This window comes from Heterocephalus glaber, unplaced genomic scaffold (genome assembly GCF_053883595.1).
Source record: "Heterocephalus glaber isolate CG9 unplaced genomic scaffold, H.glaber_assembly_v1.0 deba00001773, whole genome shotgun sequence".
Classification (NCBI taxonomy): domain Eukaryota; kingdom Metazoa; phylum Chordata; class Mammalia; order Rodentia; family Bathyergidae; genus Heterocephalus; species Heterocephalus glaber.
Window position 1 is genome coordinate 11,125,842 of NW_028258463.1, and position 23,465 is coordinate 11,149,306.

At 54.9% G+C, this 23,465-nt stretch overlaps 1 protein-coding gene across 2 annotated transcripts in view; it reads right to left on the reverse strand.

The window, feature by feature from the left end:
- The window catches only part of Stat5b (signal transducer and activator of transcription 5B), a 44,721-nt gene extending 31,060 nt beyond the window's left edge, over positions 1-13,661 (reverse strand). For both annotated transcript variants that reach the window (XR_002387589.2, XM_004859342.4), the window contains exon 1: positions 13,568-13,661. The gene's annotated coding sequence lies outside the window, so the exon portion shown is untranslated. The remainder of the gene's footprint in view (positions 1-13,567) is intronic.
- Between the last annotated feature and the right edge of the window lie 9,804 nt (positions 13,662-23,465).

The window sequence follows — 23,465 nt, forward strand, 5'->3', positions numbered from 1 at the left end:
ACCAGCACAGCACGAGCTCCTCGGCAAAGATCTGGGTGTAACAAAAACATCAAGAAATTCTAGAAAATGACTGCCTGCTTCTGGGTTCAACACAATGCACTTTCATGAAAGCAACAGAATAATTTTTTTTTCATTTATGTAGATTCTTTGAGATAGAGGCTCGCCATGTAGCCCAGGCTGGCCTTGAACGCACAGAGATGCTCCTGCCTCAGCCCCCTGAGTGCTGGCAGGACAGGCTTGTGCTACCACGCCCACCTGAAAATCTCTCTCTTTTTTTAGTACCAGGGATCAAACTCTGGACCTTGCGCTTGCAAGGCAGGCGGCAGAACCACTGAGCTAAATCCCTGGCCCTGGAAATCTCTTTTGAGAGGAGAAATTGTGTCCATGACTAGATCTCAAATTTCAAGCATCAACTTTTGTGTCTCGTAAAGACAACCAGTAGCTAAGTGCAAAAGCCAAGTAGGATTCTTTTCTACCAAAGCAAAACACCACTTGCAAGCCCGGTGCAGTAGCACACACCTGCAATCCCAGCACTCAGGAGGTTGAGACAGGAGGATCTCTTCGAGCTCGAGGCCAGCATGGGCTACAGACTGTCTTTTTCTGTCTCAGAAAAAAAGACCAACCCCAGAGCGCTCCCACCCCTGTTCCAGCACTGTTTTTGCCCGCGCCTGGCTCTGCGGGGCACTCGCATGGGCTTGTCACATGACGCTGGAAGCTGAGGTGACACTGTGGCTGGGAGGGGTTCAGACACCCTGACCCAGGCGAGGACGCCAGCCCAGGGCACCTCGGGGCTCCGGACACCACATGCCTCAGGGCATGTATGACACTCACTGCTGCTATTTTCCATTAATTCTCTCTGGACCGCACTGGGCCTTGGGTGAAGGAGACCCCGGTGTGCAGGGAGGGGACCCAGCTGCGCTGTCCACGGTGGCCACCACCAGCCATGCCATTGTGCACGCATGCACTCACAGCACTCTGGGAGGCTGAGGCAGAAGGATCGCCTTGAGTTCGAGGCCAGCCTGGGCTACACAGTGAGATCCTGTCTCAAACAAACAAACAGACACTTGAGGGTCACATTACACTTACACAGTGCTGCTCCATAACACCAATATTTTACATTTCCTGTACAACAACTGCCACAGTCTTCTTGTTCATGTACATTGTTAACATTTAATTTTTTTGTCTGTGCTTTGCTTCGAAGAAAAGGTTGGAAGCAAGTCTTTGCAGGTCTTATCATACTTACAGCAATGTCTGAATATGATTATAGTATCTGGGCTAAAATTGTACTGAGTACTTTTTAAATTACTATTCTGTTGGGCCGGGGATTTAGCTCAGTGGTTCTGCTGCCTGCCTTGCAAGCGCAAGGTCCGGAGTTCAATCCCAGGTACCCAAAAAAAAAAAAAAAAAAAAGAACTACAATAAATTACTACTCTGTTATATAATCTGTCTAGCAAGACAGATTTAAGAAGACTAAATCTGATGGTTCTTTAATGGGACAAGTGGTGAGGATTGGCCATCTGTTCAAAGAATAGGAAACTCATTTTGGGTCTCCTTAAAAATCCGAACTAATGGATATCAGAAAGGAAATCCATGTGACCCTACCACTTCTGACTTATTTTCTAAAAAAATTAATGATCAAAAAAAGTCTAATAATTAAAATAATATGGTCTCTCCAGAGACACACTCATTGGCGGATACAGTAGACAAAAAGTAGGTCTGAATGGATGAGGACTTAATGTGTGACAGAAGTGGCACACGCCTGTCACCCCAGCACTTGGGAGGCTGAGGCAGGAGGATCACTGAGAGTTTGAGGCCAGCCTGGGGTACATAGTAAGACCCTGTGTCAAAAAATCAAAACAAAAAACAAAAGTCAGTGATGCAAACGGCTGCCCCGGGGGGTGGGCAGGGAGCCCACTACAGACCTGCCCAGCATGGCCGCGGGAGGCTCAGCAGGACTCTTGTCACTGGCAGAAGGGAGCCAGTCCCAGGAGGATGTGAGGCCACCCAGCCTAAAGCGCTGCGCCCAGGGCCGGGGATGAAGCTCAGTGGCACTGCATCTGCCTGGCAAGCACAGGCTCCTGAGTTTGATCCCCGGAACCAAATAAATAAATAAATATAAATATAAAATGCTGCACCCTTCTGCTGTTTATGAAAGTGACGAATGTTGAAAAATCTATTAATTACGATAAAGTAATCCTATAACCTATCGATTGCTAATGAACTGTAAGCCTGGTTGGGCCTTGCAAATATCGGGGGGATGCTGATACTCATGGGTTCTCCAGGGACATGAACCCCTCCTGGCCCCCAAATGGCCAGCGAAGGTCACCGGATCCTTCTCGGCTCCTTATCATCTCCCCTGCATTCCCCGGCCCCGCCCTGCTGCTCACCGACCTCTTATGTTTATGTAAGGGTTTTTGTTTGTTTACTTTGTTGTTGTTGTTATTTTGAGACAGGGCCTCACTCTGTACTTCAGCCTCGCCTTGAACTCACCATGGACCCACACTGGGCTCAAACTCTCAGCGATCCTCCTGCCTCAGTCTCCTGAGGGCTGGGACTACAGGTGTGCGCCAGCAGGCCTGGTCCCATGTCAGAGTCTTAGCCCGAGTCCCTGAGCTCTTTCAAGTGTACTAAAGTCTTTGTGTGTGACGTATATTTTACTGGGAAGAGAGTCAACTGTCTACCATCAGTGTTCTGAAAGTTCTGCTAATCTCCGAACGTTAAGACGGACTGGGATTTTTAGTTTTGTAGGTCAGGCTGTTGCCTCAGTTCACCTTAAGAAGCATATTTGAGTGTCAGTCATGGTGCTGCACACCTGTCATGCCAGCACTCCAGAGGCTGAGGCAGGAGGATTACCAGGAGTTCTGGGCTACAGAGCAAGACCCTGTCTCAAAAATCAATCGAGTAACAAAAATAAAACCAATGGAGAACATAATTTTGAATTAAATGAGATTATCGTAGTCTCAGGAGGCAGACGTTATAAGATAAGAAGCAGAACAGCCGGGGATTTAGCTCAGTGGTTTCGCCACCTGCTGTGCACGTGCAAGGACCCGAGTTTGATCCTCGGTACCAAAAATAAATAAATAAATAAATAAATAAATAAATTATGGCCGGGGATTTAGCTCAGTGGTTTCGCCGCCTGCTGCGCAAGCACAAGGACCCGACTTTGATCCCCGGTACCAAAAAATAAATAAATAAATAAACAGAACATAACCAAAACACCAACAAAAGAATTTATTGATATAGCATACTGAGCAACACATTTAGTTTTATCTCTAATATAGAATATTACTTATTTATCTTCACATATTTAATTATTTATGGATTTAGGTTTTAAAAGCACTAAGAGTTATGTACTAATATGATTCCTTCCATGCTTTGGAATTCTACAATCTGGCTTCAAATAAAAATTCTATTATAGAAAATGCTACTAGGGCTAGGGATTTAGCTCAGTGGTTCCACCACCTGCCTGGCAAGCAGAAGGTCCCGAGTGAGTTCGATCCCCAGTACCAAAAAAAAAGAAAGAAAGAAAGAAAGGAAGGAAGGAAGGAAATGCTGCTATATGAGAACCCACAGCCCAGAATATTTTTTTGGTACCAGGGATCGAACTCAGGACTTCCTGCTTGCAAGGCAGGCTTCGGAACCACTGAGCTAAATCCCTCGGCCCAAGGCAGACTTTTAATTAATTAAACTTTGCAAGGGATAAATAGATCTGCTGGGCTCAAAACTATTTCTTAAAGTTGTAATTTTATTTGTTCCACAGCAGGAAGACCTAAACAGCCGTGCTCCGAAAGTCTCCTAAAACATCAATTTGGAATTAATTTTTATTCATTTTCTGCGAACTCCTTCACACGTCACAGTGCTTGGAAGCCCTAGTTCTGGGTACAAGGAAGTGATTTAATGTAAATTTAATTCAGGGAGAACACAAGTCTCGGGAGGAGAGGACCCAGGGCAGGGAAGACTCCGGCTGGGCTCCGGCACCGGCCGCTCCCAAGTGCAGTCCATGGCCAGCGTTTAGGGAAGCCCTTCTGTGTGACTAACACAATGGTGAAAAAAGAGAGCTTCAAAGCCAGTGGCTTTCCTAGGTCTCATCACGAAAGAGAAAGTAGCTCAAGAGCCAAGGCACCATGTGTACTGAACTAATACAATGTGTAGGATGACAAGAAGCTAAAATAAATTACATCCATTTCTTTTTCCAAAACTTGAAAAAAACCAGCAGGGCACAGTGGCACACACCTGTAATACCAGCTGCTGAGGAGGCTGAGGGAGGGGTACAGCAAGTTTGAGCTAAATTTGGGGAACTTAATGATTTAAGTGAGATCATGCTTTTTAAAAAAAAAAAGTTTTTAAAGGGCTGGGGGATGTAGCTCAGTGGGAAAGACCTGTGTTTGGTTCCCACTACTGGGGGAAAACCCCACTAACTGCAAACAAAAAGAGCAGCCTTTACATGCTAAGGCAAACCAATAAATAAGTCATTTAAATAGCTTTTTTCCTGATTTTCAGGGGGGACTGAACCCAGGCCCCTTTGCATGCTAGGCCAGTACTATCACTGAGTTACAACTCCAGACCTCTTTAAATTTTTATTTTGAGACAGTGTCTCCTTAAAGTACCCAGGCTGGCCTTGAACTTGCAAGCCCCCTGCCTCAGCCTCCACAGTGGCTGGTGGTATAGTCATGAGCTACTGTGCCTGGCTATGTCATTGTTTTTATTTTTTGATTTCTAGTGCAGTCGAACATTATTTTATATATTATTGGCCATTTTTTTTCTTCTTTTGTTCATTTTCTTACCCTAAGAACCCTCTTTATCTACATAAATTATATGTATATATATGCATATGAAAATATTGCCGGGTGCAGTGGCACACACACTTCTGATCCCAGCACTCAGGAGCCTAAGGCAGGAGGATCACTCAAGTTTGAGGTCAGCCTGGACTACATAATGAGTTCAAGGCCAGCCTGGACTACCCACGTACCTTGTCTCAAAAAATAAATAAATAAATAAATGAAACAGAGTACAGTGGATAATCCTTTACCAAACATGATAACAAATTTTTTCTTATTTTGTCATTTACCTTTGGGTTCTGGCATTTGGGGCAAACGTGTTTAATATTTCTGTGTTTGCACACATCAATGTTTTCTTTTATGAGTTATTCATAAAAGCTACTTTTGTCAGTTCACCGGTGGAACTGGAACATCATGTTAAGTTCTGTCCAAACTAGACCTCTTCATGCTTGGGTAATACAAGCATCAGAACCCTGCATTTGAGGCTGTTGCACTTTTAGGGCAACACTGACAATCCATGCTTGGGGTAGAAGGGTTACTCTGCTAGTACACCCACCCTTTTAAAATTCTGTGGTCTTGAGCCAGGCGTGGTGGTCCACACCTGTAATCCCGGCAATCGGGAGGCTGAGGCAGGAGGGTTGCCTCGAGTTTGAGGCCAGCCTGGGCTACATAGCAAGACTCTGTCTCAAAAAACTCAAAAATAGGGCTAGGAATTTAGCTCAGTGGTTCTGCCTCCTGTCTCACAAGCACAAGGACCTGAGTTCGATCCCCAGTACCAAACCAAAAAAAACCCCCAAAAAATAAATAAATAAGAATAAAATTCTGCTCTGTTGTGGTCTTGCAAAACTCATGATCACTGCCCGGGCATGTGAATTCCAGCCCCATCCTCCAGAGGCCAACGATTTTCTACTTTGTTTTGATGCCTTCAGCAGTTAGGCGGCAGCCAATTCTGATCCACGTAACATTTTCACTGATCGTTGAACTTGCTGTGAGAGAAGCTCATCTCTGGGAGGTAACGTCATTCCGAGCTCCCAAAGACAGTTATGTAACTGACACGCTAACCAGAGAAGAGGGGAGAGAGAGAGGCCATTAGCCTCCCGGACCTGCCTGGGAAGCCACCACGCCTTTGGGGTGAGACCTCCAAGTCTGAATCTCCCCATCATCCTCCCTCACCTTTGACCAGAAACAAAGCCTACTCCACACGGAAATCCACCAAGTGAACTGTCACGCTGGAAAAAGCTGTAGATTCCTAGTTTACTACAAACCTAACAAAATGACCAAAAGAGCCTGGAGAGGTGGCGTATACCTGTCAGCCCTGGCACTCAGGAGGCTGAGGCAGGAGGATCGCCACGAGTTCCAGGCCAGGCCGGGCTACATAGTGAGTTCAGGGCCAGCTTGGACTCCATGGTGAGTCAGACCTGTGTCAAAAAAACTAAACCAAACCAAAATAAAACAAAGTGACCAAAAGATTTCTAGAAATATTAAACAAAAATAAAATTATTTCTGAGAGAACATTCTGTCTCCTTGGAGCTCTGTAACAAGGCTAATCAATTCCAGTAGTTAGTACTTTTACAGATTCAGTGCTCAGCGATTTCTGCTTCTCCCCGTGTCCGTGACATTTGTAAGCAGAGCTCACTGACCACATCTGGCCCGGGCTGGAGTTTAAAATCCTACTCTTAGAAAAACAGATTTGCCTCCAGCTACAGGCTTTGCATTTTCGACAACCCAAAGAATTTTTACAAACTTTTTGATTCACCCTCACCTTGAAGCCTGGAAAACCCCCACAGAAGGCTTTAAAATTCACCAGACATAAGAGAGAAAAAAAAGAAAAGAAAAGCCACCAGAAAACAGCTCTGGCTGAGTGGCTCTGAGACGCGACACCAAAGGAAATTCTCACTGTTTCCACTGACGCTGCCACTTCTGTCAACAGTCAGAGAAGTTCGGCCCTGGGCAAAGGTGACAATGTGTCCACGCTGGACCCTGACACTCCCCACTCCGGTCAGGGCACAAGGCATAACATTGTCTTGCCCGTGACTTGAGCTCCCAAATTCAAATCGCTACACTTCAGGGTGTGAATTCTGTCTCCAAGATTTAATTTAACAATCTACCCCACCCCCAGGAGAGGTGCTGAGAGAAAATAATTATCAAATGGGAAAAGGAATGCTGGTTGTTTTTCTTTTCAGACAGGGTCTCACTGTGTAGCCCAGGTGGGCCTCAAACTCACGGTGATCCTCCTGCCTCAGCCTCCTGAGTGCTGGGATGACAGGCGTGTGTCTCCACGCCTGGCCTTAAGAAACACATTTCTGGGCTGGGGATTTAGCTCAGTGGTCTCACCGCCTGCTGCGCAAGCACAAAGACCCGAGTTTGATCCCCGGTACCAAAAAAAAAAAAAAAAAAAAACGCAAAAAGAAACACACTTCTGAACTGGGTAGCTCTGAACACAGCACTTTGTTCAGTTGCCTTAAAAAATAGAGTAAAATTGGTAAATCTCTATATTTCAGAAATCAGAATTTAAAAGTCCTCTAAAAAGCTTCAATGGAACCAGAATAGGACCATAAATCCCTTCAAAATCAAGTTGAAAAAAAAGGCACTGGACACTTCAATTCTCAGTATAGATGGGCGGGTGTGGTCGTGCAGGCTGGTCAGCCTAGCACTCAGGAGGCTGAGGCAAGAGGATCTCTGTGAGTTCGAGGCCAGCCTGGGCTACATAGTGAGCCTAGTCAAGGGTCTTTAAGCAAAGACATGGCTGTCCCCTGGCTGCAGTGCTTACGGATGCAGCCCAGGGATCTGCTCTGCCTGGTTTGGATCCAGCCTGCATGACGAGCAGTGACGGGCACCGTGACCTTGGACAAGTTACGTAGCTTCTCTGGGGCCATTTCTTCATCTTCACTGGGGATAAAAAGGCTCCTCAGGGACCATGAGACACGGCCAAGCCAGGGAATGACTCCACAGCGCACAGCAAGGGGATAGGCAGTGGCAGGCGCTACTTGAGTGATTTTTATGCTGTAAGGTCATGGGACACTTTCTCAAACTCTGGGTATGGACACAATTTTTAAAATTAATTTTTCTGACTGGGTATGCTGACGTGGGCCTGGCATCCCAGCACTCGGGAAGCTGAGGCAGGAGGATTGCCTCAAATTCGAGGCCAGCCTGGGCTACACAATGAGACCCTGTCTAAAAAAAAAATTCCCATTCACCTCTTTCCAGGCGGCACAATAATGACCACACGGGTAATGAGTGTTTCTTCTATCCAGCTGAGGCCTGGCTGAGCCCTACTGGCAGATAATTATTTTAAGGCAAATCATGGTTGTGGCTAATGCTGGTAACTTTGGCTTGGTTTCCTACATTTGAAGAAATCCCCTATGGGGATTAGGGGTAGGACTGGGAAACACTTGGGTTTGTCCTGCTCTTGTTGAAGAGCAAGGCAAATTCACACGTACTCGCCGGATGAAAATATTAGTCACCAGGTTAATCCCGACAAATAACAACTGCGCCTGGCTCAGCGATGTATTTCCCCTCCCTGTCCCCAGCCTCCCTCTAACTAGTCAGAAAGGAAAGTTTTCATTTTCTGAGAATCTCATTACTGATCTCAAACCAGGCTCTCCATCTTAGTAAAATTTTAAAAATGAGTCAGTCCCAGCCCTGCAGAACCCAGCGCTGCGGGCCCAGCAGGGCTTCGAGGAGAGGACAGGAGAAGCGGAGAAGCGGAGAAGCGGAGAAGCAGAGAAGCGGAGAAGCGGAGAAGCGGAGAGCCAGCATCCCAGCAGGTTCTGCAAGCTGGCCCCAAAGCAGGGAGAAAAAGAGAAACATTCATCTCATCTACCCTCGGGGCATGACACGGGGACCTGGGAATCATTCTCTTGGGGAAGCTGAAAGGGCAGCAGGGCGTGGTGGTGCACACCTGCCATCCAGCCCTCGGGAGCCGGGGCCAGGAGGACGGCTGTGAGTTTGAGGCCAGACTGAGCTATGGAGTGAGGCCCTGCCTCAGCCCGCTCCCCACAAAAGAAAGAAACTCAAAGGGGCAAATACCACGTCTGAGACGAATGACAAACTTCCTTCCTGAAGGTCAGGGTGGAAGGCAGGGGCGGGGAGACCCTCGGCAGCCACCTCTGCTGCATCCCCAGCAAGAGCACACGAAGGAGACGTCCTGACACTGGGCGTGCATCGGAGGCTGGCTCGCTCGGCAGCAGCCCGAGTCATCCCCTTTTAGGACAAAGTGGGTCCGTGGCCGGGAGAGGCCATCTGCTCCCACCAGTGGCTGTACGCCGGGGCCGGGAGCGGCTCGGTGCAGCGCTGTTACACAAGGACCGGGTTAGAGGCCCAGCACCTTAAGGAAAAGGGAGACCGAGCATTTAAAAAGTATCCAGAAGGAGCTTTAAGGCTGAAGGTGACACCTAGGTGCTGCCACATCCCTGCCATCCAGCACTCGGGGGCTGAGGCAGGAGGATTGCTGTGAGTTCGAGGCCAGGCTGAACTACATAGCAAGAGCTTGCCTCAAAATCAAAACAAAAGACTGAAGGTGATTTCTCCAACATTCCACTCCAGTATCTTACACTTCTCCTTGGATTTTTTGTTTGTGTGGATGTGTGTTGGAGACAGGGTCTCACTACGTGGGCCAGGCTGGCATCAAACTTACGACGATCTTCCAATCCTCCTGGCTCAGCCTCCCAAGCGCTGGGATGGCAGGTGTGCCCACCATGCCTGGCTTCTCATTGTTCTTAACTCCTGGCTGACAAGGTGCGTGGCTTTTAGGTAAAGTCAGAAAACCTGCTGCAGTCGCTGCTCTAGACATGAGGGTCCGTGTGTGTCGGACACCGATGGCAGCTCCTCCAGAGTGCTGAGGAGCCGGGGATTTAGCTCGGTGGTTCTGCTCCCTGCCTCAAAAGCACAAGGTCCTGAGTTTGATCCCTGGTACCAAAACACCCACAAAAAACAGAGTGCTGGGGCCGAAGGCCTACGAAGGCTGTTCAGCTCTCTCCCTCTCCGTCTGTCTCTCTCCCCGTCTCCCCCTGTGTCCTCTGTTTCTCCCCTCTCTCTCCGCTCTCCATTTTCCAGGTACTGGGAGGAGACAGCAGCCCCTGCTCCTCTGCTAACTGTACATCTCTTGCTGCGGTTCTTGTCTTCAGTTTTCTCCCAGGGCTGTCACAGAGGATTGCAGCAGGTCCTGCCTTTCCCGTGGGTGTCGCCAAGCGAGCAGCACAACGGGCTGACGACAAACCACAGGACACCTCACAGTCTTCAGATGTTTAAAATAAAAATGTGACGCTACAAGCAGGCGGACGTGTGGACCTAATTTTGAAAATATAAACAGGAAGCACCCCCACCTCACTATTACCTTAAAAGAAAAAGGAAACCAAACCCCAAGACACCTCCCAAGGAAGCCATGGGTGTGACCCAAACTAACAAAGTAAGAAAACGTCACCTGAACCCCAAAACCGCGGAGCAGTTCCCACTCCAGCAAGCAAGCTCTGAGGTCTGCAGCGAGCGCCCCTCGTTGACCAGGAAAACAGCCTTCATTTGGTGGTGGAGAGCAGGCTCCAGGGCTTAGGTGTTTTTTTGTTTTCCTTTGTTTTGTTACCAGTAGAAGACCATCTTAGAAAAGCAGACATCGTCGATATTTTACTTCAAACAAGGCCTCTATAATTAAGAGCGGGTACAACTTTAAAGACCTTTCTGTCACTGTGATGCTTCCAATCTCAATGTACAAGAAACTGTTTGAGTGTTGGAAATTGGGTAGAGTTGATTTTCTTGTTCTCAGAAATTAGCATAAAACTGCTGATTTATAACACTGCCAGGGAAAAAATACTTCTGATTCCAAAATAGTTTTACTCACAAAATCCATATTGAAAAAATAGACCTTTAAGCACCACACATATTTGGGACAGTCATACTTTATTTTGTTTTTTGTGCTTTTTTGAGACAGGGTCTCGCTATGTAGCCCAGGCTGGCCTCAAACTCGAGGTGATCCTCCTGCCTGAGCCTCTTGAAGGAACAGTGATACTTTAGAGCTATCTTTTAGGGGTTTTTTTTTTTTTGGTACCGGGGATCGAACTCAGGACCTTGTGCTTGCAAGGCAGGCGGCAGAACCACTGAGCTAAACCCCCGGCTCCCTAGAGGTATCTTTTAAACATTATTTTTATTCAGAAGTTCCAGAGTCCAAGTCTTGTGGTACTTTATTATACAGTAAATGGATATTCAAGAAGTCAGGAACCTGGATGTGCCAGGTAGTTTAAAAGAGTAAGTTTCAGGGAGCTGGGGATTTAGCTCAGTGTTGCCACCGCCTGCCTCGCAAGCCCAAGGTCCCGAGTTCAAATGCTAAAAAAAAATTTTTTAATTTTTAAAAATTCATAAAAATGTTTTTTAAAAGGTTTTTATACCAGACATGGTGGTGCATGCCTGTTATCCCAGCATACAGTTTCAAGCCAGCCTGGGCTACATAGTGAGTTCAAGGCTGGTCTGAACTACATTGGCGACACCCTGTCTCAAAAAAAAAAAGGTTTTATGCTATATTTTGTAGGAATAGTATAATAATATATACTCTATCTTCCCATAGAAGAGAGAAATGCATAGGCAACAGAATATCCAGTTCTAAGATACCCAGGGCCCCGTAGAGGACTAGAATAGTTAGGGTTCCTCTGATTCCTTCTGCTCTTCAGTCTGTTCACCTCTTTATCACATCTTTTTTTTTTTTTTTTTGAAACAGGGTCTGGCTGTGCAGTTCAGGCTGGCCCTGAACTCACTTCATACCCCTGTCTGGCCTTGAACTCGAAGTGACCCTCCTGCCTCAGCCTCTGGAGTACTGGGATGACAGGCTGCCAGTCCACGTCAGGCTCCTCCCATCTTTCTTGCCAGCGGACCACAAGGCTCAGGTACGCGCACGGTAACAAGCCCAAGGGATCCCAGCCAGCACATTCACAAACACAAGCCCTACGCAAAAGAATCCGAACCCTAACAGTAAATTTCACACAGAAAAGCGGCCTCCCACAATCCAGGGCGCCTTAGTCTCAGTGTGGGTTTTGCATATGTAAATAAAACAAAAACAAAGTCAGGGAGAGGGGAGAACAGAGGTGAAGTGAGGACTCAGGGCGCAGGAAGTGCGGCCAGTGCGCTGATGTCGCAACCCTGCAGGCCTCGGTGCACACACTTCTCACACGCATCGCATCGGGCATCACGCCCAGAGCACACTGAGGACACTTGGCCCAGGTCACAGCCTGCGGGCAGAAGGAGGGAAGCCGGAGGGGAGCGCCGGGGAGCAGCGGGGTGCCAAGGGGTGCCAGGCCGGGGTGCAGAGGTTCCCTGTGGAGTTTACTCTGAGTTACGCAATAGCCAAACTGCTGCTGATAGAAATCAACTGGCTTTTTTCCCTGATGTTTTGCTTTAAAAAAACAAAAATCTCTCCATTCCCTCCCTGTGTCTTAGCCTGGTGCTGAAACGTTTGTGTCCGGCGTCCGCGGAGAAGGGATCTTCCACAGAGGACACCTGGGGTAAACGGGACACACGGAGTCACCGCTGCACCGCACATTCTCCTTAAAAGCAGCAACCTCGCCTTCGCTCAAGGCTCTCGGTGTGATGTGTGTGTCCTTCGTGAGACGCCGTCCACGCCAAGGCCAGGAAGACCAAGCCTCCTGAAGTCGCTGGGCACCCACCTGAGATGCCCAGCGCTGGCCCACGTCCCCACTGTTTCTGAACCAAGTCATCCACAACAAAATGCACCCTCTCCCAGGAACCACAGACACGGAGCTGAAAACAACTCAGCGAGCAAGCCCACAATGGCAGAGCCAGGGAGAGGCGCGCCCCGGCATGGTCACCCAGGGACAGCACCACGGGAGGCCGGGCAGCTGACCGCACACCAGGGCCTAGCAGCGCCGGGACTGGGCGCCCGGAGCTGAGCAGCAGAGAAGCACCGCTGGCCCACCCAGCACCGCAAGGCTGGGGATTCCCCCGCCAGGGACAGGGCTCAGGGCTGGGGTCTCAGGGCCTCGGCTCTCAGGGCCCTTCCGGCTGGAGGCTCCACGACCTGTTCGACACATGCGGGGCAGGATCCTGGGGGACGGGAACCGGGATCTATTTTTGCCGTTAAGACCCTCCTGGTTTCCCCGGATCCCTCTGGTCCCTCTCCCTGCACGGGGCGGGACTAGGTTTCATCCCAGCCTTCCCCATCCAAGCTGGCTACAGGTGTCTGCGCCAGCACTGGCCGCCCACCTCCAGATTCCGGAGGACGCCCCTTCCCTGGGGCACTTTTGTACTCTTTATCCCCGGCTAGGAAAATAAAAGGAGATGAAATAAAGGACTCCCTCCATCGCAGGCCACGGTGCAGGCCAGGCCCGCGGGTCCTGAGGGCCCAACCTCAGCCTTACCACAGGCGCTTGTTGTCTGAGTCCTTATAAGGCGCTGGTGCTGAAGCTTTTGGTACCCATCCCACAGGCACCCCGCTCATCTCTCCTGGGGGGCACCGGCACCTCCTTTTTTTGGTGGGGGATGCCAAGGGGACGCGGGGACTCTTGGGCCTTGGGACGGGAAGGTGCCAGGGGCCCCCTCGGCCCCTAGGGGTTCAGCGCCGAAACCGCACACCTGCAGCCGCGCGACCCCCGCGCCCCTCTGGCGCCGTCCCCGGTCTCTAGGGCCCCGATCCGATTGCCCCCCAGGCTCCCCGATCCCTAGGTCCCGGATCCCCACTGCCCCCCCGCCCCAGTCCCCAGGGTCCCCGACCCCGCGCCTCCGCGGCCCGGACGGTGGCGAGGCCCGGCCTCGGGGTCCCAGAGTCGCCGCCCCCCGCCGTCAGCGCCTACCTGGCCCGCCCGGCCCGCGCGCCGCTCCTGGTCCCGCGAGGCCGCGATCCGCTCGGCCGGGTGCGCGCCCGCCCCGCGCCAGCGCCGCTTCCTGGTTCCGCCCGCGCGCGCCCGCGCGCGCCCGCGCCAGGCCGGGCGGGGCGAGTGACCCTGGCGGGGACTCCGCTCCGCGTCCCGCAGCCCGGCCCGGTCCCGCGGGGCCCGCGATCTCGGACCCTGGGCCCACGCGGCGCGGCCTGCGCGGCGCTGACACTGCGGGCGCGGCCGGGTCCCGTCCCCTCGTGGGCAGGCGGCCGAGTCGCCCTCGCCCCTGCTCGTGCCCGCGAGCCGGTTTCCCTGGCGACGCCCGGGGCCGCGCCGAGCTCTGGGCCGCTCAGCCCCTCGCCCGCAGGTGGAGCCGGGCCCTGTCGGCCACGGCAGGCCGGGTCTGCGCACAGTGGCTGCCGGGCCGGGTGGGCGCAGCAGCCCGGAGCTCTCGGCCTCCGTGCCCGGCCCTGCTGCCCTGCCTGGGGCGCCACTTTTCCCGGGGTCACCGCTGCTCGTGGGCCGCTCCTCTCCCGCTGCCCTCGAGACTCGCAGGCCGCAGGAGCCTCCCTCCCTGTCCCCACCCGGCCTCGGGCCTCCAGGTCCCCACCACGCTGCCTGCGTGGTCACTCCAGGCCTCTGGAAGGGACACTGCAGGAACTGCGCCCCTAGTAAGAGCGGGGCGTCTAAAAGCGGACTCCTCTCCTGCAGTGTGGCCTTGAACTCTTCTGCCTCCATCGCCACATTTGTTAACGTACAGGATAGTTTCTACCTCATGATGCCTGAGTGTGGTGGTGCACCCTTGTAATCCCAGCAAGATTAGGGAGGCTGAGGCAGGAGGATCACCACAGATTTAAGGCCAGCAGGGGCTACACAGTAAGTGCATCACTAGGCTGAACTACCACATAGCAAGACCCTGCCTCAAAAACAGAACAAAACACTATGAAGCACTATATTGCTATTACCTGTTACTGACCAAGAGCTTACTCTGGAGGCTGAGGCAGGATTGCATGTTTGAGCCAAGTCTGGGCTACTTAGCAAAACTGTCTCAAAAATGCAGATGGCAGGGCATGTATCTGAGGGGTAGAACACCCCTGGGCAGGGTCACCAGTACCACCCTGAAAAGGAAGGATTGAGTAGGGTCTGATCCAGCTCCTAAGGCAGCTCCACGAAGCACCACAGCTGCCAGTGTAGATGCCTGGGGTGGAGCAGGCGTGCCACTGGATGCTTGCAAAACCCAGCACATCGCTGGCTGATTGGCAGGTACCATCTAGACCTGGCCAGCGGGCGGCACAGACAGAAAGGCAGAGTGCTCTGTGCCACCTCAGCAAAGCACAAAACTGTCCCCTGGGGCAGGAGGGATGGTCCCACGCCTACCTCCTGCCCAGTGCCCAGGCCCAGTCCCCTAAATTGAGAAGACATCAGCCTGAAACACAACACAGGAGTGCTGGAAAACAACCAAATAGAAACTCGGTGCAGTGATGGACAAAATCATCCAACCACTGGGGAGGCTGAGGCAGGAGGATCTCGTTGATCGAGGCCAACTTGAAGTACAGAGTGAGTTCAAGGCCAGCCACCGAGCGAGACCCTGTCTCAAAAAGAAATAAAAAAGAAACTGAACTGGAAGCTAGGACCCAGAAAATCAAGCAGAGGACAGTCCTCTGTCCACCCAGGACAGCGGAGGCTGGAGAGAAGAGCCCACCTGCCTACTGCAGCCTAGACTGCTGGGGCCTCCCTCCCTCCTTCTCAGCAGTGAGCCCAGGACACTGGAGCACAGGTGTCCATGTTTCCTCGCCCCTGCCCACCGGGGAGCTCAGGAGGCCTCCTCCCAGGAACACAATGGAAACCAGGGCCAGCTCCGGGGGCTTCCCTCTCCAGCCCCTCTGGATCCTGGGAATCGGCTGTCCCCAGGGGCCACCTGCTGCACATTAGCTAGGAAGGGCACCCTCAGGATCCTCCCTTCTTCCACAGGGGACTCTGCCAGTGCAGGGCCCTGGAGCCCTGGGCAGGAGGCCAGGGACACGTAGGGCTGGGACAGCTCAGCGGGCACTTTGGAGGGGACTCCAAGGGTGGGTAGAGCTGAGGGGTGCAGTCAGCCCTGCTTGCAAACCGGCCCTGCCAGCCTGCCGCTGTGCGACCACGGCCTCAGTTTCCCCTCGAGTTCGAGTCACCATTGTGTCTGGGGCTGCACACACGGCCCCAGTGACGGCAAGGGTCCCCCCACAAGGGACATGGGGACAGGAAGAGGGAGAGGCTCACTGCTCCTCATCTGTCCTTTCAAATCTTACCAGTCTGGCACTGTTACCTGTGACAACACTGGTAACACACAGTTTTTACAAAGAAAAAGTAGACAGTGAGCCAGGCGTGGTGGTGCACGCCTATCCCAACACTCAAGAGGCTGAGGCAGGAGGATCTCCGTGAGTTCCAGGCCAGCCTGGGTGACATAGTGAGTTGAAGGCCAGCCTGGAATTCATAGAGAGACCCTGACTCAAAAGATGGAAAGAAAATAGAAAAGCAGAGAAAGGGAGCTAGAGATGCTCCCTGCACCTGGCGAGCGAGCTCATAAAAGTGCATTTTCCCTCCCGCTCCCCCTATGCTGGGCAGGAAGCTATGCACACTATACAGGTCCCTGCAGGACCTGCCACCCGCAGGTGCTCCGGGCCCCACCTGTTGGGGTCCCTTACAGCCAGTGCTGAGGAGCGGCCTCGCCTGGCTCTGGCACCCGGTCACTGTGCCCGCTCCACCTGCAGTCCTGAGGCGACGCCATGCCTCGTGGGAGGACGGGGCTGGCACGAGAGAAGCAGGACCACCGCGCCTGGTGTGCAGGGCAGGGTGAGAACACAGAGCAGATCCGAGGGACCCCAGCGTTCCGGGTGTGGTGGGTGGGGCGATGCCCCCATGGGCACCTGCTAAGGGCTCCTCCGGGATCCTACGAAGAGGTAACCAGGGCTGGGGCCACCCAAGCTCCACCCAGACCACTGTGTGCCAGGCTCTGAGTCTGAGTCTTTTTTTTTTTTTGGTACTGGGGATCAAACTCAGGACCTTGAGTTTTCGTGGCAGGCACGGCACCACTGAGCTACATCCCTGGCCCTTGGGACTGAGTCTTTTATTTTGTAACTGAGACAAGGCTATGGAGCCCAGTCTGGCCTGGAGCTCATGATCCTCCTGCCTCACCCTCCCAAGTGCTGGGATGACAGGGGTCCTCCTTCAGCTTGATGAGGATCGCCAGTGGCCCAGGCGGAGTGGGACTCCAAGCAGGTGGGGTGAGGAGCACAGGCTAGGTTTGCATCCTGACTTCTTGCCCCGTTTGCTGGATGAAGAGAGTGGTGTCTATACACCGTGGAGTACTACTCTGCCACAAAGAAGGGTGACCTGGAGCCCCCTGTAGGAAAATGGACACACCTTGAGACCGTAGTGTTCATGGAAATAAACCAGACACACGAGCTTCAGTGTGGCATGGCTTCTCTTATATGAGAACCCCAAAGTACAAATAAAGAACAGAATAGGACAGAATAAGGGTCAGGGATTTAGCTTAGTGGTTCCACCGCCTGCCTCGCAAGCACAAGGTCCCAAGTTCGATCCCCGGTACCAAAAAAAAAAGAACAGAATAAAGGACAGATGATAAGAAACAGGGAGACAGATCTTTGCAGTGGGAAGGGTGCAGGAGATGGAGGAAGACAGAAAGAGCGAGATGCATTACGTCCGTGTACCAGCTCCCTGTGTATTGCAAATGTGGACTAATAAAAAGTTCAAAACTATATAGAAAATAAAAGAAGCGAGGGGTGATGGGAGTGGAGGTGGCAGGGAGGAAGCGCCCCAGGCTGGCATGGAGGGAAGCCGGGCACAAAGAGGCTCTTGTTAGGCTGGAAGGCAGAGGAACCCACCGGGAAGAGGGGCCGATAGCTATCCGGCCCAGGTGCGAATTCCAGCGGCCAAGGCCCAGGCTGTGGCCAGGCCGCGGTGCCCACTCCTCGCCCCCCGGGAGCACTGGGGATACTCAGGGCCGGACCTGTCTCTTCCTCCCGAGGGCAGAGAGAAGGCCCAGCCAGCCTCAGCCTGGCCAGGTGGGCACAGGGCAGGCACAGGAGGCAGATCCGCCCATCCAGGTCCCGGCCCTCCTCCCAGCGCCGGTTTCCCAGAAACGGGACCGGCCTCCGGCCTCCGTGGCGCCTTGTGTTCTTCGATGGCTTCACTGTAAACTGGCTTCCCTGAAGAAGAGCAGTGGGGTAAAGCGGGCTGAGGCAGGAGGGCTTCACCCGACCCCACAGCACCCAACTTTCGCACCGAGCTCCTCACCTACGCCCAGGTCCCCTCTGTCCTCAGGGACAAGGACAGCTGGTCCTGGCTGTGGGCCCAGTCTGGCAGGGACGCTGGAGCTCGGGCAGGGCCTGGAGTGGGGCAGAAGTCCCAGCAGGGCAGGGAGGGAGCGGGATGTTCGGCGCCCCGGGGTGTCCCGTGCCCTCTGCCCGGCATGGGGACTTCAGGGACACTCACCCCTGCTGCGTCCCCCCCGGGCAGCAGCAACTCAGCCTGAGGAAGCGACCTGAGCACCACCCTCCACCCCAGGGACCACCAGCCCGCGGTGACCCCGTCTGACCCCTGGCGGGGCCCCCCTGCTCCCAAGGCCGGGTGCCCACTGCCATCGGCACAGCGAGGGTGCCGTGCTGAGGTGCTCAGCTTGGGGGACCCAGGCCGGGCATCAGGAGCAGGCTGGGCCGGGTCTCATTCCGGGGCAGCTGGAGCCCCTGCCAGCCGTGCCGGATTCAGCAGCATGCTGGTGACGGACACGGCCGGCCCTCTGTGGGGGCCCAGGTTCCTGGGGGCTCCTGAGCCCCTCCTCTCTCCAGCCCACATGAGCTGCAGCTGGGGTGCAGGGCGCGGGGACAAGGAGCCCCCTCTAACTCCAGCTCTGTCCGGAGCCCACACGGTCTGGTCTTTCCGAACCCCAAGCTGTTTCTCCTTTCTAGCCCAGTCCCCTAAAACCACCAGGGTGCTTTGTGACCAAGCCAAGGGACTGAAAGCAGAAAGAAACCCCAGTTCGGCGTTTCCGGGGAGCTGTGGCACCCAGAGCCTCCCGTGCCTCACTGCCTGGTGGCCCGGGCCCCTCTTGGAGAGGGTCTGAGGGTCCCCGAGGCCCAAATCTCCAGGGAGGAGAGAGACGGAGAGGGGGAGAGACCCAGGCAGAGTCGGGGCAAAGAGGAAGAGAACCAGGCAAGAGGGGGCCAGGGTTTGGGGGGCCCCAGGGTTCGAGGCCCTCAGACCAAGATGGCGCGGGTGGTCATGGGGACAGTGATGGAGACCCCCAGCCCCTCAGCCTGGCATCTGCAGTTCTGCTCCTGGCACCAGCTCGGGCTCCTGGGGTCCTCACCCACCCCGCCCGCCCGGCCAGCGGGGCTCCGCGGCTTAGCTCTGCCAGGGGCAGGCCACCTCCCCACCCCGGACCTTTCCTCCAGCTCTGATACTGACTCTCACTGGGGGGGACCCCAGCCCGGGCAGACACCCCCAAACACAGTGGGGGGAAGGGGCAGTGGGGCCTGAGGTCCCTTTTCCCGGGTGCCCCGCCCTGCCACCCATCTGGAAAGAAAGCTTTCCCCAAACCCTCCGAGCCCTGGGTGTTTTCAATTCCTTCCCCGTGGTCCTGCTGCTGCCACTGTGACCACCACAGGGCGGGGAACCCAGACATTTCAACTTCTACGGGAAAGCTGCGTTTTTCCCCTGAAGTAAAGAGAGTGAAACCCAGGAGGCTGTGGCGAGGGGAAGGGTGTTGCGGTGAGGAATGAGGAGGAAAGGGCAGCTGGGGCCGGGAGTGGGCAGAGGGGGCTCCCCTGGACCCGGGCCGTGCTGCGCCCCTGGCCCTGTCTGCCGCCGCCCGTGCCAGCTGCCAGGAGAGGCCCTGGGAGGCGAGCCGGGCAAAGGGGAGAGGAGGGGCCGGTGGCCTGGCCCAGCCCCTGTCCGGGACCCACCCAGCGGGGCTCAAGGCAGAGGCTGGCAGGCGGGGTGCTTCGGGGGCTCTGGGATCCCCAGGCCTTCCCCTCCCACAGTGCACCTCTGAGGTCACCAGAGCCGTGGCCCCAGCCCGCAGGACCGCACTCAACTCACACTCACACACACTTTTCTTTTGGTGCTGGAGATCAAACAAACCCACAGGTGTGCTGCCACTGAGTTGTGTCCCCAGCTCCTTTTTGTTGTTGTTGACACTGTCTTGTTAAGTTGCCCAGGCAGGACTTGAATTTGAGATCCTCCCGCCTCAGCCTCCCCTCGTGCTGAGGTTGAAGGCGTGCACCTTCGAGCCCGGCTCCCACACTCGCTTTTTAATATCCGCGGGCGGAGCTGGGCAGCACCTCCCGCTGTCCCCCTGCCTGCTCCCTGCTCACACAGGAGCACCCCAGCCTCGCCCCGCTGGCTCGTGCCCGGGCGGGCGGGGACTCTGGGACCCGCACGGCCCCGCCCCGCCCCGCCGGGAGCTGCGCCCCAGGGCGGCGCGCGCGCTGTTTGGCTGGCGGAGGCAGCTGAGCTCGGAGGAAATCGCGGGGCTCGCTCTTCCTGTAGGAGCAGAGCCAGCGAGGAGCGGGCAGGGACCCAGGTGCGTGGCGCAGGCGCAGGGGGCGGGGCAGAGGCGCAGGCCAGGGAGGCGGGGGCCGGTGCGGGAGCCCGGGGCAGGAGACGCGGCAGGGGGCCGGGGACAGGGCCGGGAATGGGCACTAGGACTCAGGGACAGGCGCGGGGACTCGGGGCGGGGCCCTGGTGGAGAGGGTGCCGTCCGTGGGACAGACCCCGCCCGGGAGGGCCTCGCCCCACCCGTCCCTCGCGGCGGCCACCTGGTGCCCAGGGCCACGGCCGCTGGGGAGCGGCCACAGCTGCTGCCCATGTGGGCTGCGCCCTCCGCCGGCCTCTCCTCCGCCAGTTTCCCTTTGGCTTCTGTCCGCCCCTCGCCAGGAAGCCCCCAGGGAGCCGCCTGCCGCCCACTCGGCCCCCCTCACCTGACCCAGGCCCTCCCCGGTGGCGGACACTCAGGGCTGTCGCCCCCCACCCCCACCCCGTGACCACGCGGGCTGGATCCTCGACCAGCAGCTGCAGGGGGACGCCCTGCGCCAGTTGCAAGCCTTGTACGGCCAGCACTTCCCCGCCGAGGCGCGCCACTACCTGTCCCAGTGAATAGAGAGCCAGGCCTGGGAGGTGTCCCCAGGCCCAGCCTCCCCTGTGCTCCGTGTGGAAGGGGCGTTGTCCCCGCAAAAGGCGACGGGAAGGGGACAGAGAAGGTTCCGGACGCTGGCACTGGTGCGCCAGCCCGGTCTGCACGGGTCTGGTGGGGCCTGCAGGTCCCGGTCACCTCCCCGAGCCGCCTGGGGTGCCGACCTCCTCCCCCAAGGAGGCCGCACATGCAGGCCTCTGTCCCCGCCTGTCCCCAGGCGTGCCATCGCTGTAGACAGCCCCCAGGACCTCGCCGAGGCCGCCAGCTCCGGGAGGGCCTGCTGCGGGAGCTGCGGGAGAAGGCGGAGCACCAGGCGGGGAGGACGGCTGCCTGCTGAAGATCAGGCTGGGCCAGTGCGCCACGCACCTGCGGGTGCTGCGGCCTCCTGCAGCCCCCGGCCCTGACTCACCCTGTGACCTTCCCTCCAACTTCCCCCGCCCCTGTGTCATGTTGAAGTCCGAGGCGGGGCGTGGGAGGTGCGGGGGAAGACCCAGGACCACCCAGGAGGGGTCAGGCGCAGGGACGCGGTAGACTCAGCCAGGAGCCCTTCCCGGGAGGCTGAGCAGTGGATTCTGCAGATGAGGGGAAGAGCCAGCTGTGGCCCCCGTGTCATCTCGGCACTCGGGAGGCTGAGGCAGGAGGAGCCCACGACCGGGAGGCAGGGGAGGGACCAGCAGACACCCCCCATCTGCCCGGGGCTCCTCCTGAGCAGCACCGCATCGCCAGAGGGACGGGCTGGGACAAGAGGCTGCAGGGAGGTCCAGAAAGCCAGCAGCCTCTCCCGTGCGGGCGTGGAGGATGAGAGGGAGAGGGGGCGTCGGGAATGAACGGCTTCCGGAGAGCAAGGGCAGCGGGCAGCTGAGGCGGCCGGCCGAGGACAAGGGCGGGCGCGGGGGCTGAGGGTGCTGCGCGCTGCTCTCTCGGAACGCCTGCGGCCACCGCCCCCTGGAGCTGGGGCGCTGCACCCGGCACATCCTGCACAGCCAGCAGAGGCTGGTCCGGGAGGCCGCCGGCGTGGGCACCGGGCCTGTCCCTGCCTTTCTCCCCAGCGTGACAGTGGATTTGTAAAGCGCTGGTGCAGGGAAACGAGAGAAACGCCCGGTAGGCCAGGGCTTAGGGGCCGCCCGGCCCGTCACTGCCGTTTACCAGCTGCGGGGCTCCAGCAGGTGATGGCTCTCGGAGGCTCTTTTCTTCTTTTCCTTTTCCTCAGTACTGGCAGTGAAACCCAGGGCCCCAGCGTGCTGAGCAGGCGCTGTATTCCTGAGCTACATCCTCAGCCCTTTTCAAAAGTACTTTTTATTTTGAAACAAGAGTCTCGTTAAGTTGCTGAAGCTGGCCTCAAACTTGCGATCCTCCTGCCTCAGCCTCCCAAGTAGCAGGGATGATGAGTGGGTAGCACCATACCCAGACCTTCTTCTCTTCTTTTTCGCTGCTGTCTTTGTTGGCACTAGGGATCGAACCCAGGGCCCTACCACTGATTTCCAATCCCAGCGCCATCAATTTCCTCTGCCGTAAAATGGGTCTCGTGCAGAGCTAGGATGAGAATTAAACAAGATGCTGTGTAGCAAAGGACAGACGAACAGAGCAGTGGAACAGAAGAGGAAACCCTAAACACACATGCGTGCACACACATGCACACATGGAAAGTCCATGGCCGTCAGAGATGGCCTTACGCACCACGAAGGACAAGATCTGATATATTCAATAAATGGCTGAGTCTAAAATAAGCAACGTAGCTGGGCGTAGTGACGCACACCTGTGATCCTAGCACTCGGGAGGCTGAGGCAGGAGGATCACAAGTTTAAAGCCAGCCCGGGGAACCTAGTGAGACCCTGCTCTGAACAATAGAAAGCCATGTGGATGTGGCTCGGTGGTCACTCTGGCTGAGCAGAAGTCCACTGTGACGGCGGCACAGTGCCAGGGTGGCCTGATACCCGCTTCCATCCCTCACCACACTGGCCTGGATTTGTGGATCTCCTTATGGCAGCCTGTCCTCCCACCGGCCATACCAGCCTGTGGGCTCTGGAAACACCCAAGTGATCTGTAGTTAGGGTGAAAAAAGGCCTTTTAAAGTTACGGAAAATGTTTTGATTTGGGGTCCCCACAGGGGCTAAGGAACTGCCCGGGGGTTTGCTGTGCTACATTTTTTTTCTTTTTTTTTTGGTACCAGGGATCGAACTCGGGTCCTTGCGCTTCGCTGTACTACATTTTGAGAAGCACTGGGCTTGGTCTTTATTATTTTTCCTAATTGTTTTATCAGTTGCTGAAAGACAGGTCTCAAAATCTCTACGATGCTTATAGAATTGTCTACTTCAATTCTTTTTTTTTCTTCTCATTTTTGGGGGTGGTACAAGGGATTGAACCCAGGGTTTTGTCCTGAGCTACACCCAGCCTCTTTTTAAATTTTCTACTTTGAGACAGGGCTTCGATAAGTATCTGAGGCTGAGCTTGCCCTTGCAGTCCTGCTTAGCCTCCCAGAACACTGAGATTAGAGGCCTGGCAATTCATTTTGTATATACCTCCTTTACATATTTTGAAACTAAAATGTCTTTCTTAATCTCAGGTCATATTGTTTTTTTGTTTTTTTGTTTTTGGCACCGGAGATCGAACTCAAGTCCTTCTGCTTTCCAAGCAGTCGGCAGAACCACTGAGCTAAATCCCCGGCCCTCAGGTCGTATTGTT